This window comes from Acinonyx jubatus, chromosome A3, assembly GCF_027475565.1.
Source record: "Acinonyx jubatus isolate Ajub_Pintada_27869175 chromosome A3, VMU_Ajub_asm_v1.0, whole genome shotgun sequence".
In the NCBI taxonomy this organism is placed as follows: domain Eukaryota; kingdom Metazoa; phylum Chordata; class Mammalia; order Carnivora; family Felidae; genus Acinonyx; species Acinonyx jubatus.
The window spans coordinates 95482447-95497879 of NC_069388.1; positions in this window are offsets into that span (position 1 = coordinate 95482447).

The window sequence follows — 15433 nt, forward strand, 5'->3', positions numbered from 1 at the left end:
CTATCTCTTGAACTTCCACATTCACAACTTCCACATACTCAGAAATAAAACATAATTTTCCATGACAATCTTGTTAGTATTATTCATAACATGTTATAATGCTATTTTTTGGCTCAAACATGATTCTAGAAATCTCTTTCAGTTAACTGCTAAAGCTCTAACTCACTAGTTTTAATGATTATGTGGTAATTCATGGTTGGCTCTAGCACAATTTATTGTTTCCCTTGTTGATGTTTAACATTCAGGTTTTTAGAGTTCTCCCCCTTCGCCAATGCTACATTCTACATGCTTATTACATTCTTTTTTTTCCTATGGAATTCCTCAAAGTAAAAACTATTCTAATAGTTATGCCCATAATGTAATAGAGTTTTAAAAATATACTTAATGTGAATTTTACTAGCACTGAATGAAAATATAGTTTTTTCCTCTCTAGTCTCCAGAAACAATGAACCTATTACTGCTTTTATTATTATTTTTGGCCAATAAGATAATGGGTAGTGGCATCTGACTTTTAATTCAGTTTGCATTTCCCTAGCTTCTAGACAATTTGCGCAGCTTTTAGTGGTTATTTTTCTCTTTACATTAGTGACTGCCTGTTTATATCTTTCCTGCCTATTTTTCTATTGTGCTTTTTTGGTCTTTTTTTTTCCTAATGAATTTCCCAATCTCTTTATTAAACTTACAATCATTCACTAATTATTGGCCATATGCATTGCCAATATTTAATTGCAATCTATTATTTATATTTTATTTTCAGAATAGATTAAGTTATATTAAAATTTAAATGTTTATAGTCACATATTATTAGCTTTTTTAAGCATTGCTGTTCTCTGATAGAAATAGTCCTAGCCACAAATTAATCCTCCATATTAATCGAGAAGTTAAGGAGAAATTAATAATATTGAAAAAGCATTAGCTGGCTTATATGCATATAATTTAGTATAAAAGCAACTACAAAGTCTGGACAGAATTTCACAAAAGATTATACAGAAAAGTTGAAGAGGAAAAAATTTTAAAAAAAATCCTTGATGTACTTTGCAATTGCCTTAATGTTTAGCTTGGAATTTTTTATTAGATCTTTTATATTCTTAAGGAAATCTTCAAATAGGGAAGATAAGTAGGCAGCAGCTCCACTTGTCACCATTTTACCCTAAGAGTTTCGAACTTCTTTTCTGAAAAACTGATTGTTTGATACAATAAATTATCCATCCTTCTCTATCATTTATTCACCCCTAAACCATTGCTTATATGAACATGACTGTATTAAGTAATACGATAACTGCTATTCATTGGTCTCATTTCCTGCTGTGCAACATAAGAAGATAGATACTTTAACAAATATCATCACAGTAAGTTTAAAGGAGCAACTATTATTTGTGAAACAATTATTCCAAATTAAAAAATAATAATTTTCAGTTGATCATAATGAGACCTGGTTGTTTGAAAGTTTTTCTGTAATAAGCAAACGTGTGATTTTAATGTAGTCATAGTCACAAATTACCCTCTTAAACATAGACAAGGGATTTGCACATTTAAGGAATTATGAATTATTGAAAAGTGCTCAGGGCTAAATTGGCTAAGAGTGCATGTTAATTGAGCAATCAGGGTCTTCGTACACAAAATAGCTCACAGCCAAAAGTGAATGGTTTTCAAAAGTGAAATTGAAGAGAGTCAGTTGAATTGCAGACCATTGTACATCTTCTGCCAACACATTCTTTTCATGACTAAGAACATTATGTTGGGAAATGAATGAGTTGCTTCAGGACAATATTAGAAACTGTTTCAACATTAAGACTGTAGGTCACAAGATGAACACGATGGGTTTCTTTTTCTGTGATTAAAATTGATCATAAAGTAATTCATCTTATAGGGTTTAAAGCTATTGCAAAAAGTTTTAGTGATTTTGGTCATGAAAGATCATGACTATAAGTTGTATTTCAAATTAACTGGAGCCTATATAATTTAGAATCTTTAGCACTATGAATACTTACAGGCGTAGAAGAAGTACCTAATTAACAATGCAGTGATTTAATATTTTAAATACTCTCTTTAATAGCAGTTTAAATGTGATATACATTCTTGTTGGGGTAGATTGCCAGGAAATAGTGAGATGGGACTATAACAGTGAGATATATTTAGAAAGACATAGAGAAAGCTGAAATGAAGCAGTCATTAGGATAACTTTGTTTCTGAATAGTCTAGGTACCAGGCCAAGCTTGGTCAGTATTATCTATGAGGGCACTAAAAAGTGCACGTGTGCATGTGTATGTGTGTGTATGAGAGACAAAGAGAGAAAATGAGAGAGAGAGAGATCAACGAGGCTAAAACGGGGGCATTTGGCTATCACTAGGCTAATCCATCACCATAGTGTCAAAGTAATACTGGGTCAGGAGGGAAAATGAATTAATTGAGGTAAGAAGGTTGGAAGCCAGGAAACTAGATCAACCAGCGGGTCAAATTAGGGGAATTAAAGAGAAGATTTATGAAACAAGCCAAAGATGGTGTGAGTGATAGACATGAAAATTGGCAAAATAATTATTCCAATGCCATCCATCATTGGGAATCACTTTTGTGAGTCACAGTTTCTAAAAGTGACTTCATGACCCTAGGACTACTTGACCTATATAATTACACAAACCTTTTTATGGATAGGCACTTTATAAGGCTTATGAATGGCAAGCCCACTGCTTTGCCACAGTTGTTTCTCTTTGACACCTAAGTCTGCATTGTTAAATTTTTACATTAAAATGGGAAGCCCTGATGTCTTCATTAAATCTGAGATGAATCGTTATGTGTACATCTTGAAGCTATAAATAAATAATATAAGTTTGGCCATTATTTTTGTAAATTTAATTTATGTAATAAAAACCAACTCTGTAATGAAAGTTGCCTTTTACTAGGAACCCTTCATGTTTTAGGAATTTTATATGCTTTTCTGTCTTCTTGTAGAAAAACAAATTTAAAGGGGAGAGAACTAAAGTTTTAGTAGGTGGAATCACTTATCTAGAGTCATATTTGAAAATGGCTGTTCCAGGATTCATTCCCAGGTCTGTGTGTCTCCAAAGCATAGACTCTTGAGTACTTATTTTGTCCTGTGATATCACATGATCAGCTGAGGTGTACATTAAAAGTACAGATTCAGAAAAGGTTGGTATAAATCCTCAGAGAAAAATCCAGAGCAAGCAACTAGGGATATGAGAAATGATTCCCAAACTTCTGATTTTTTTTTTTTTTTTTTTTTTTTTGGTGAAGAACAAAATATCCCAATAAAGAAGATCATCAAATAATGCCCTTTGTTGGGGCTGTGTCAGAGAGTAGCCCCAGGCAGAATTGCCTTCATTATTGTTTTCTTCTTTATTACTGTCTTTGTGTGGCCTTTAAAGCTAATAGACTAACCTTGTATTCAGATATATCATTCCAAGCAGAAAATGAGGGTATCTAATTTATCCCAGTTTACCTGGGACTGTCTCCTTTTGCCTGAGACTTTCTGTTTTAACATTGAGATTCCCATGTTCCTGGAACACCCTAAGAAACCAGAATGATTGGCTACCCTATTTGAGGTATAATATAAGGAGAGATAGTGTGGGGATAAATCAACTTCCAAATGAAAACATCTTAAGAACATTGAAGTTCACATGGTTCAAACTGTGGTAGTTTACAAATAAGATGTAATAACTTTGATTCAGCTTATTTTACAATGAAGTAAAGAAATAGACGCATTGGATACAGAACATTTCATTTCTGGATTACCAAAAATCTACAGTTCTCCATCTCTTATTGATATTAAGAAGCAAAATGCTCAGAACATAAACTTATACTTGGAAGATAGAGTTTTGTTCCAAAGTAACTGAAATTTCAAGTTTTTCCCCACTTTAGAATTTCTATAACTTCTTTAAAATACAAATATTTCTAAAACATAATATGTTTTAGATGTGTGTGCGCGCGCGTGTGTGTGTGTGTGTGTGTGTGTGTGTGCGCGCGCGCGCGCATAGCTATTGGATTGCTTTCTCCATGGCAAAACAAAACAAAACACAATAGTGTTTTTAGAATTCAGGGAGTATATAGAGAAAAAGGGGAGAAGAAAGAGAAACATGATCAAAATGGTCATTGCAAATCTTTGATAAAATTTGAAGGAATGTTTCAGGAGAACATTATGCCTCATTATTAGACATGAACACATTCATAAATCTTGATTTTTTTTTCAGAATTTAAAAGTCTAGAGAAGCAGGAAGAAGTCTTTGGGGGCTAATTTAAAGTCATGAGGATAAGATGAGAGCCCATTGTCTGAAAGTCTCTGTTTTATCCTGTTTTAACATTTTCCCTTTGTATTTTTCAGATCAGAGCAACATTAAATGATTTACTGTTTCTGTCAAAACCCCTCTAATCCGAGTAAGCAGTTACCTCTTACGTTATAGAGGGTAGAGCTGAGATGCAGGCTGCAGTTAACTGTGGTACTTGCCTAGTAAGCAGAGACACCAGTTGATATTTAGTAAATACCCCCCTGTAGAGTTTGTGGATCTTTTTAATAGGCAAGAGATTTGTAATATTCTTTTGAGATTTTTATTTCTCTCAAGCCATTCAGTTTCTGAGAGTGGTAATCTTTGGGTGATTTTCTTTAGTTCTACATATTTTATTATCAGTAGTTTGAGATATTTGGTTACTTCTTTTAAAATATATCTCTTTATGTGCATATTATTAACAAATAATTGCTGTATATGTCTTAAACAAAAAGGAAACTCAGGAAAGCAGAAGGTAAAATAACTTAATTTCTTACACCAAGGAAAATGACCCCCCCCCATCAAATACAATTGCTTATTTAGCTGAGTGGCCTGCTTTCTTCATTTAACAATATATTATGAACTTTTTCTGGAGTTAATTACATATACACACACATATACACATATTCGTATATGTGGGAGAGTGAAGGAACTGGATACATATAATATGAACATGTGGTAGCAATAAAGCACCATCTTGCGGCTTATGGTCTTGAATTTGAAGTGAGACCAATCAAGGTGTTTTGTTTTTGTTTTTTCTTCCTCTGCACACGTATCTATCTTGGTACAAGGATGGAGTAAAAACCACCTGGATTTAATAAAAAATGTGGTTTTGGCAAGAAAGTTGGATTTGTTGCGAGGGGAAAAATGTTCAAGGTACAGGTAATGGAGTGATTAATATGATTTATCATGGATTTTGAGCTAATAAAAGATGAAATTGAGGACATCAAGGACATGAGGGACTATAAAAATCATTCAGATGGAGTCATCGGTTGTTGATATCAGGATCCTAAAGGTAGAAGGTAAAAATAAGAGTGACACTAGTGACAGAATAGAAAGTATAAAATTAAGGTGACAAATCAATTTTTAGTATTGATAATGCCAAGTGCAGGGCTATATCTGAAGCAGCGTGGATGATATGATTATTGAAGATGAGTTCAAGGATCAGAGAAGTGTAAGCATAGGAAGGATCATCTATGTGTGAATTAGTATTTTGGGAAAGAGAAAGGAGGAAACAAGAATGACCTGAAAACAGAAGTCTTTAAATTTCCTAATTGGGACAGTAGAAAAAAAACAAAAAAAGACAATGTAAGACTCAATTTCTAGGATAGATTATAGAACGGGTCAGAACAATCAGAGGGAGCAAGGCAAAAATAAATCTTTTCAAAAAAATTGGACCTAAAATAAGAGAAAAGGCACCAAAGGTCAAAGCAAGGCAAGGATGAAATCTATTTGAAGAGTGAGTCCCTTAATCTGCAATATGGACCTCTTTAAAATCAGTCTAGCTGTTTAAGGGCATGAACTGTGGAGGCAGACTTTCTGGGTCAGAACACCATTTTCCACATACACAACCAAGGGCAAAGTTATTTAATTTTTGACTATCAGTTCAGTTCCCTTGTTTATAAAATGTGAATCATAAAAGTATCTACTTCATAGGCTAATTTATTAAGGAGATTTAATTAGTTAATTTGTAAAATCCCTAGTCAAGAACATGGCATATATGTGCTGCATAAATATTGCTAAATAAGTTAAGTAAATAAATAATTAACACGTTTATTGCTGGCCAAGAGCAGAAACTATTTCAGAGCTTAGGCTTATTTTGAAGTTCAAAGCACTCTAAATATGAGCTTTCACACAGACTTAAGTCTTGTGTTTAAGTTGTATTTTATATGTTTTTTGTAACGTTTATTTTTGAGAGACAGAGACAGAGCGCAAGCAGGGGAGAGGTAGAGGGGGAGACACAGAATTGGAAGCAGGCTCCAAGCTCTGGGCTGTCACCACAGAGCCTAAAGCAGGGCTTGAACGCAGGAGCTGTGAGATCATGACCTGAGCTGAAGTTGGCACCTTAACCGACTGAACCACCCAGGAGCCCCTTTAAGTTGTATTTTACTATCACCAGAACAAGTTCATTGGTTTAAACAACTTTTGATAAAAAAGAAGAGTTTGTAGATATTTAATGTTACTCCAAAATCATTTATGTGATTATGAGCTCCTTCTGGCTTTCAGGCAGCAGTGAAGTGAAATAAGGATGTAAAATATTTAATAAAGAGACTCCTTAGAAGAACTCAAGAAGCTAAAAAAAATCAGGGAGAAAGAATTCTTGCTTTGAGCTTAGGGGAGTTGAGGTGGTAAAAGGCAACTCCGTTTACCTATACTCATACTCTTACCTTCATTTAAAACTCTAGACAAGTCATGAATTTGGAGTCTGTGGGGCTGTGCATTAAGTGAAAAGATAAATAGATGTTGTGTCCATGCATAAAGAACTTGGATTATTTGAATAAGAAGGGAGTAATGTAATGTTAATTGTATTAAGAAAGGCAAAATTTAAAGCTGAAACTATTAATTATTAGATGAAGGCATGCTGTGTAACTAGACAGTAAATGAACAGACTGCAAAATTTTCAATAAAGGAGGAAGAGTAAGTGTCCATTTTAGCACAGGAATTTGTCTGATTACAAGCCTAACCAACCATATCAGAGTAACACCCATGCTTGGAATGAAAGATAACTATGTCAAATTAAACTCTACACAAAAGTCACCGAGAGGGCCTCAAGTACTGCCTTCAAATAGTCTGCATTTCTTGAATTTATATTCTCATTATTGTTGCAAACCTCTTTCTGACCTCATTATTCAGCTCCCAGGCTTGCTATCTGATTCAATGCATATTTATATTCCTTGGTTCAAACTAACTTTATGTCCAAAGTTTAAATTTGTCTTGGAGAAAATATTGCCCCAACCCAGAGGCTGTAACATTTTCTTTCTATACTTTAGGCGTAGGCAGGGAGGTGTCATTTTTGCTATGGTTCACATTTTCTACCCCTTGGTATTCAAAGGATTTTGATAAGCTTGACCTGTGCTGCACTATGACCCAGGCTGGAAAGAAATATGTTAATAGAACAGACTGATGCAGAGGAGAAATCAGATGGAGTCCTAACAGTAAAATGAGTAAAAATGGAGTCAGTTCTGAGAAATCATTCCCTTACTTCACACCATTTCCCAAAACCATTTACATGTGGCCTATAGACCTAGAGGTAAAAGAATTACCAATTTTCGAGGGAAAAAAAAGGGAGGATATTTCATGATCTTGGGAATTGGCACATAATAGGACACAAATTCAGTAGCCATAAAGGAACAGATGGATAAATCAGAGTTAATTCATTCTTGAATTCATTAAAATTATATCTTTAAGGGAGAGAAAAGGAAAACAACATAATAGAAGATACTTACAATACATATTTCTGTAAAGACTCATATACATAATATGAGTTCTACTCTTCTTACTCAGTAAAACAAAGGTTAAACAAAATATAGGTGAAAACATTAAAAATTACCTCAGGATATCTAAATGGTTAATTAATATATGAGAATGCACTTAACCTTCTATAATCTATAAAATATATACATGTAATCTATATAAATGTATAATCTATATAAATCTATATAACCTGTAAAATCTCAGTGCAATCCCACTACATACCTATTCATATAACTAAAATAAAATTAAAAAGATAGACAGTTCTAAGTGTCAGCAAGGATAAGGATTTTAGAGCAACTAGAACTTTCCTCTGCTGAGGGAGTATAAATTGATACATTGATACTTTGGAAAATCATTGAGTAGTATCTGTCCAAGCTAACTATCCTGCCTACTCTAGTCCTAGGCATGATCCTTACCAAAACACATATATGTGTTTACCAGAAAAACCCTCTGTTTTACTTATAACTATCAAAGTACTCATCAACAACAAAATGGATAGATATATGGTGGTACAGTCACAAAGAAATACTGCACAAAAACAAAAATGAAAAATTACATCAAGAAACAACACCATAATTACATTTCACAAAAGCTGAGCAAAGAAGACAGAAACAAAAGAGTTGATGTATCATGATATAATTTATAGCATGTTCAAAGGCAAGCAAAAGTAATTTCAATGAATCAGAGTAGTAGTTTCCTTTGGTGAGAGAGACTGGAGGCTTCTGGGAAGCTGATAGTATTCCTTTGATCTCCTTTAATCTGGGGGTTGATGACATGGGCCATTCACTTAAAGGAAATTAACTGAGATTTACACTTATGATTTATGCACTTTTCTGTGTATATACTGTATTTTAGTGAAAAAAATCACTCTGAAGAGTATAAATCATGAGTTATAATTACTCAAAAGAATGTTTTTAAATCCTGGCCTTCATCTTAACATAGTTGTGTAGATAGTTGGGTAAACTTCCCATATATTACCTTCTTCATCTCTAACAAGTTAGCGATTTGTGTGTGGAGGAGTGGTGGTGGTGAGGAAAGTGCAATTACTTCCTGTGACATATATTTAATTCTCAAGCATAATTTTGAACATATAGAATATCTCACTTATTTCATTCTGAGTTCTGTTTCAACAGCTCAGTGGCTTTTTCTTTAATTATTATTTTAAAAATTTCAGCAAAGCCTTACGTGTACCTTTAATAAATAAGTCAAGATTTTTATTATTTTTAATTTTTAAAGATTTTTTTATTAAATGATTTTAAAATTACAGAAAAGATGCAAGAATAAGAATAGTACAAAGAACACTGATATCCTTTACCCAGTTTCATGTATTCTTAACATTTTGCCCCATTTGCTCTACCATTTCTCTTTTATTCTTCAACTCTCTCATTCAGTCTTTCTGATTCCCTGCATGGGGTGTGTGTATGTGTGTGTGTGTGTGTGTGTGTGTATGTGTTTACTTAACCTTTTGAGAGTCACTTGCATCTATCACGATCCTTTACCAATAAACACCTTCATGGACATTTCTTATAAGTAAGAATATTCTCTTATGTTAACACAGTGCAGTTATCCCTCAGTAAATTTAAGATTGATGCAATACTTTTATCCAGTTTATCATTCTAATTTATTTTTTTAATTAAAAGTTTCTTTATAATGTTTCTTAATCCTTAGTACAGGAGCCAGTCAAAGGTGAAATACTGAATTAATTGTCCCGTCTCTTTAGGCTTTTTCAGTGTAGACAACTAACACTGAAAACTAATGCTATTTTTTGTCTTTATGACATTGACAGTTTTTGCAGGATATAGTAGTTTATTATTATTATTATTATTATTATTACTCTACTACTACTATTTGAATGCTCCTCATTTTAGTTTTATTTGATGTTTCCTCACAATTACATTTAAGTTGTGAATTCCCAGCTATAATAGCACCTCAGTGACAGTGTATCTTTCTTGGGGTATTTCTTTTAAGAGCACATGAGGAATATCTGTCCCTCACTGGAGATGTTAATTTTGATCACCTGGAAAAATTGTTGCATGCTTCTCGACTGTATAGTTATTATTATTTTTATGACAAATGGTCTGTGAAGAAACACTGAAAGATGTCTCTTTATTTGAAACAGCAAAGAGGCTAAGAAACTCTATTGCTTTGCCACATTAAATGATGCACATTCTTAAATTCTTAGCATAGTCTTGAACTCTGGATCTGAAGACAGATCTCAGGGCCTCTCACTTCACTGGTAAAGCTCTTGGACATTGAGAACAAAGTACAGACATCTGTATGATTTAAGCTTGAACAATGCTTGGGTGGGTGGGATCAAGATGTGTGCATTTGGCTTATAAATTACAAATGTATTTTAATGTGAGCATATAAGCAGTTTGTGTTATGTTACAACAGAGCAAATTAGAATGAATAATTCTGCAGTGAGGATACCTGGTCAAGAATTAATAACCATTTACAAGATATTTGATTAACAGGCAAAACATTCTGTCCATATATGAAACTCCTTATCTGTATTATCTTTCCAACTCAACGTGAAGCTTTGTCAAAAAAAGCTTTGTTTTTCCATTGTCTAACAAATGTTTAATAGTGGATTGGAAGAAGACTAATTGAGTTGGTTAAAGATGATGTTAGAAGCTACACTATTGTCTAATTGAACACATCATAGTATATTAGAAATAAAAGCGGTATACATGTATTAGGCCTCTGAATTCTAGTTATAGCTCTTTATTGAAAATAGACCAAAATACACATTAATGCTAAAATCTTTCTATAAATCCTATAAGTTTGGGGAGAGATTCTCCCATCCAGAAATGTTTAATTGGACCTTGCCCAAATATAATGAATCCATTTAGCTTATTAATTTTGACTTAAGATATGTTGATTCAACAAATCTATGCAAATACAGCTTTCAAAAAATCAATTAATGGTTAAAATAGCCAAGTTGGGATATATTAAGGGGGTGTGTTAATAAATGTTTCCTGTTGAGCCATATTTAAATATTTAAAATTCAACATAACTGATGCTACTTCTAAAATGTATGCAAGCATTCAGAAATGAAACCAACTTTTGCTAAACTCACATCTTTGCTCATCAGTCCCCCCTCTTCCTCCCCCCATTTCCTTTTTCATCCTTCTTTCTTTCCTTCCTTCCTCATATAGGTCATTAAATAAATCATAAAGGATGTTGGTATACAGACTTTGCTCTGCTAATCACTTGTATAAATTGAAAGAACCATTTTGTGGGGCTATGAATGCAACAAAATTCATTGACATAAAAATGTCCTTGCAGTTGCTGGAAGATGAAAATAGAGGACAAGGCCATTGACTAGAAACAGCCTGGGGGCACCTGGGTGACTCAGTTGGTTAAATGTCTTGCTCTTGATTTTGGCTCAGGTCATGACTTTATGGCTGTGAAATTGAGCCCTGCTTTGGGCTCTGGGCTAAGCAGGGACTTGATTGAGATATTCTCTCTCTCTCTCTCTCTCTCTCTCTCTCTCTCTCTCTCTCTTCTCCCTCCCACTCCATCCCTCCCCTGCTTGTGATTCCTTGCTCTTTCAAAGGAAGGAAGGAAGGAAGGAAGGAAGGAAGGAAGGAAGGAAGGAAGGAAGGAAGGAAGGAAGGAAGGAAGGAAGGAACAGCCTGTTTTAAAACAGTTATCAAAGTTGTCTTGTGGGCAATCAAAAGACACGTACTCAAATACATCCTAGGGGGTTGTTCAATCCATGGTTTTATATTATTATAGTCATGTCAGTTGCCTAGAATGCTTCAGAAGAGACCAAAAACAAAGCCTGTTACATGGAAAGAGAAGTGCAGGACCTCTCTTTTGTGGATTTAAAGTAGATTCACAAGATACTGAATCTTAGAGGAACTGCTGTCACCATTCAAACAAATCTTATTTTTCAGATGCAGAAACCAAGACTTAGTGGGTGACATTAAAATGCTGTGGTAGGATGGTGAATGAAATATAATATAGCTGAGAAGAATTCTGTATAACCACTATCAATATATCAAAAGTAAAAGTCATTTCATAGGGATTCTCCCAATTATTCTGTATGGGGTTTTCCACTAGAAAGCACCTTTATGCCTGTATTTTGTCCAATGTGTAGACACACTGAGAGGCACGTATTACCTTAATACACTTAATATGGAAGGAAAATTTTAAATAATAGTTACAGCTTGTATGGAAGACAGAGGGTTTATTTACACATTCTGGTTTTTTTTTAATTAAAACACCCTGTCTATTCCATGAGATAACAACTCCACATTCTCCCCCCGCCCCAAGTTCTATTGAGAAATAATTGACATACATCATTAAATAAGTTTAAAGTGTATAGTGTGATGGTGTGATTTATATATATTGTGAAATGATTACTACAATAGGGTCAGCAAACATCTATCTTCTCATAAAGATATAATAATAAAAGAATAAAGAAAACAAAAACTCCTTGTTATCAGGGCACATTCTTTAAGACTCATTTCTAGTCCTGGAAACTTATTTCATATCTTGGCTATTGTAAATAAGTCTGAAATAAACATACAGGTGCATATATCTCTTCAAATTAATGTTTTTGTTTTCTTTGTTAAATACCCATTAGTGGGATTATTGGATTGTATGATATTTCTATTTTTAATTTTTTGAAGAACCTCCATACTGTTTTCCACAGTGGCTGTACTAATTTACATTCCCACCAAAGTGCAAGAGAGTTCCCTTTTCTCTACATCTTTGTGTCAAAAATGTTTGAAATCTTAGCTAGGGTAACATAGTGAGAGGCAGTACTTGAGTTATGACCCAGTCATATTAATTTCCAAACCTAGATTTTTCTCCCCCAAGTCAACCATCCATGTGTAACTTACCAGAAAATGATAGCTAATGAATTTATGAAATTGAAATAAGGGTCAAATCTGTTGTGTATTCTTTCTTCTCTGTGTTAACACCTCTAATGTTTGAGAGGATCAGCATATCCAAATGACATTAGTGTCAAAAATAGTTAACACTATTTCTCCATTAATACCTTTTTCCCTTTGTTTGATTTGTGTATACATACATACATTTATACATACATACATACATAATATGACCACTTTTGTAATAGATCTTTAACTTTGAGAGTTCATCCAACACAAAACAGAAGTTGAAAAGATTGAAGAGCTGCTACTTCCAGTAATTTACTATAATAGTGTAGAGCATATTGCTGTAATTAGTCTGGGCTGATAAGAGAAATATGAAATAAAAATATTATTTTCTGATGGGAGCAGAGTGTTTTAAAGAGAAAAAAACCTGAATCTTATTTTTTTTAGATTTTTTTAATGTTTATTTATTTTTAAAAGAGAGAGAAACAGAGTGTGAGCAGGGGAGGGGCAGAGAGAGAGGGAAACAGAACCTGAAGCAGGCACCAGGCTCTGAGCTGTCAGCACAGAGCCAGATGCAGGGTTTGCACTCATGAACTGCAAGATCGTGACCTGAGCCGAAGTCAGATGCTTAACCGACTGAGTGACCCAGGAACCCCATAAAAATCCTGTATTGTAAAATCTTTTTTTTTAATCTTACATGTCTAATCTCATAAAGAAGCCACAGCTATAATTCTAGGAGTGCTTTTATTATTTCATCTTACAAAAAGAAAATATTCATGTTGGGTAATACAATTTTAGTTTTTAAAGCTGGAAGTAAATGCATATGGATCTCAAGTTATTAAGGAGATATAACATTGATCAATTTTCTAAATTCAAATTTGATCTTAGGGAGCTTTATTGCTGATGCAGATATTGACATTTTATCAATGACTTTGACATTTTAATGTTGGTGTCACAAACTAACTTAGAGGATGCATTCCAAACCTCCTAGAAAATTTCCCTATAGCAATAAAACCTAAAAGAATTATTACTTTTAATGGTGAATTAAACTCACATGAGTTTAAGTTAAAAAAATAAATATTGCCAAAATTACTACAGCCGTCTCAGACTTTAAAATCAGAAGTAGCACATATGAAGACGTAATGCTACGTAACTATTAGAAACAAACAGTCTAAATTAATTACCTCATATGATTGATTTACAGAAGTCAGTTCAAATTACTCTCTATTCTCATCCTAAATGTTATTCCATGCTTCCAATTTCATTTCACCCCAACCATATTTACCATAAGGTTGCCAGAAGTCAACTATATTTTACTCTTATTTGTATGTGGCTCCTCCAAAAACCCAATGTAACATTTGGGAGCCGAGTGATTTACCACACAAGTAGGGGCAGTGAACCAGCAACCTGAAAACAGAGCAGACTTCCACTGTCATCCGTTCCTATCTGGATGCATGATATGTAACATAGTTTTTCACTATTCTCCATCTGCTATTGCAGTAATTCCTACTGCTTTCTTTGTGAGTTATTTTGAATTAAATGTGAACACCATAAAAAGAGATGCTTGTCTATGAAGCAAGAAGAGTCAGTCTGGAAAATATGATGCCAAAGCTCAATCATTTGGACAAATTTGTTTCGTATTGATTTATTTATTTCATTAATTTTTTTTAAAAAAATGTTTTTAGTATTTAGAATAATGGGTTCCCAAGTATGCCAATGTCTCAATCCCTGGAATCTGTGAATGTTACCTTATATTAAGAAGGACTTTACAGATGTGTTTAAGTGGAAGATCTTGAGATAGGGGAGATAATCCTCTACTAGCCTAGTGGGTCCAGTGTAATCATAAGTGTCTATATAAAATGGATGCAGGAAAAGTTGGAGTCAGAGAAGAAGGCAACGTGATGACGGAGGCAGAGTTGGAGTGATTCAGCCACAGTGCAAGGAATGAGGGTAGTCTCTAGAAACTAGAGAAGTCAAGAAACAAATTTCTCCTGGAATATCCAGAAGGAATCAGTATTGAAAACACCTTGATTTTATCCCTATAATGAAACACATTTCAGACTTCTGACCTCTGGAAATATAGGAGATTAAATAGGTGTGTTTTTAAAAGGAATATTTTTTAAAACCATTTTAGGTATGCAGCAAAATTGAAAAAAAATTTACAGGTATTTTGCAAATACACCCTGCCCCACCACACATGCATAATCTTCCCCATTATCAACATCACCCACAAGAGGGTACATTTGTAACAGTAATGAACCTACATTGACATGTCATTATCACACACAGTTCATAGTTACATTAAGGTTCATTCTTGATTTTATACATTCTGTGGTTTTGTATAAATGTAAGTCCATTGAACATTACAGTATCATGTTTTTCTTTGCCCTAAGAATCCTCTGTACTTCTTCTATTCATTCTGTCTCCTATTCATCTCACCAAACCTTGGTAACCATTGGATTTTTCACTGTTTTTATGGTTTTGCCTTTTACAGAATATCATATACTGGAAATCATACCGTATATAGCCTTTTCATAGTGGCTTTTTTCACTTGGTAATATGCATTTAAGGTTCCTTCATGTCTTTTCATGGCTTGATAGCTTATTTACTTTTAATGCTGAATAATATTCTACTGTCTGATATATCACACTTTATCCATTCCCCTACTGAAGGACATCTGGATTTCTTCTAAGTTTTGGCAGTTAAAAATAAAGCTACTATACACATCTTCATCTGGATTTTGTGTTGACATACATTTTCAACTCTTTTGGGTAAAAACCAAAGAGCACAACTGGTAGATAGTATGGTAAGAGTTATGTTCAGTTTTGTTAA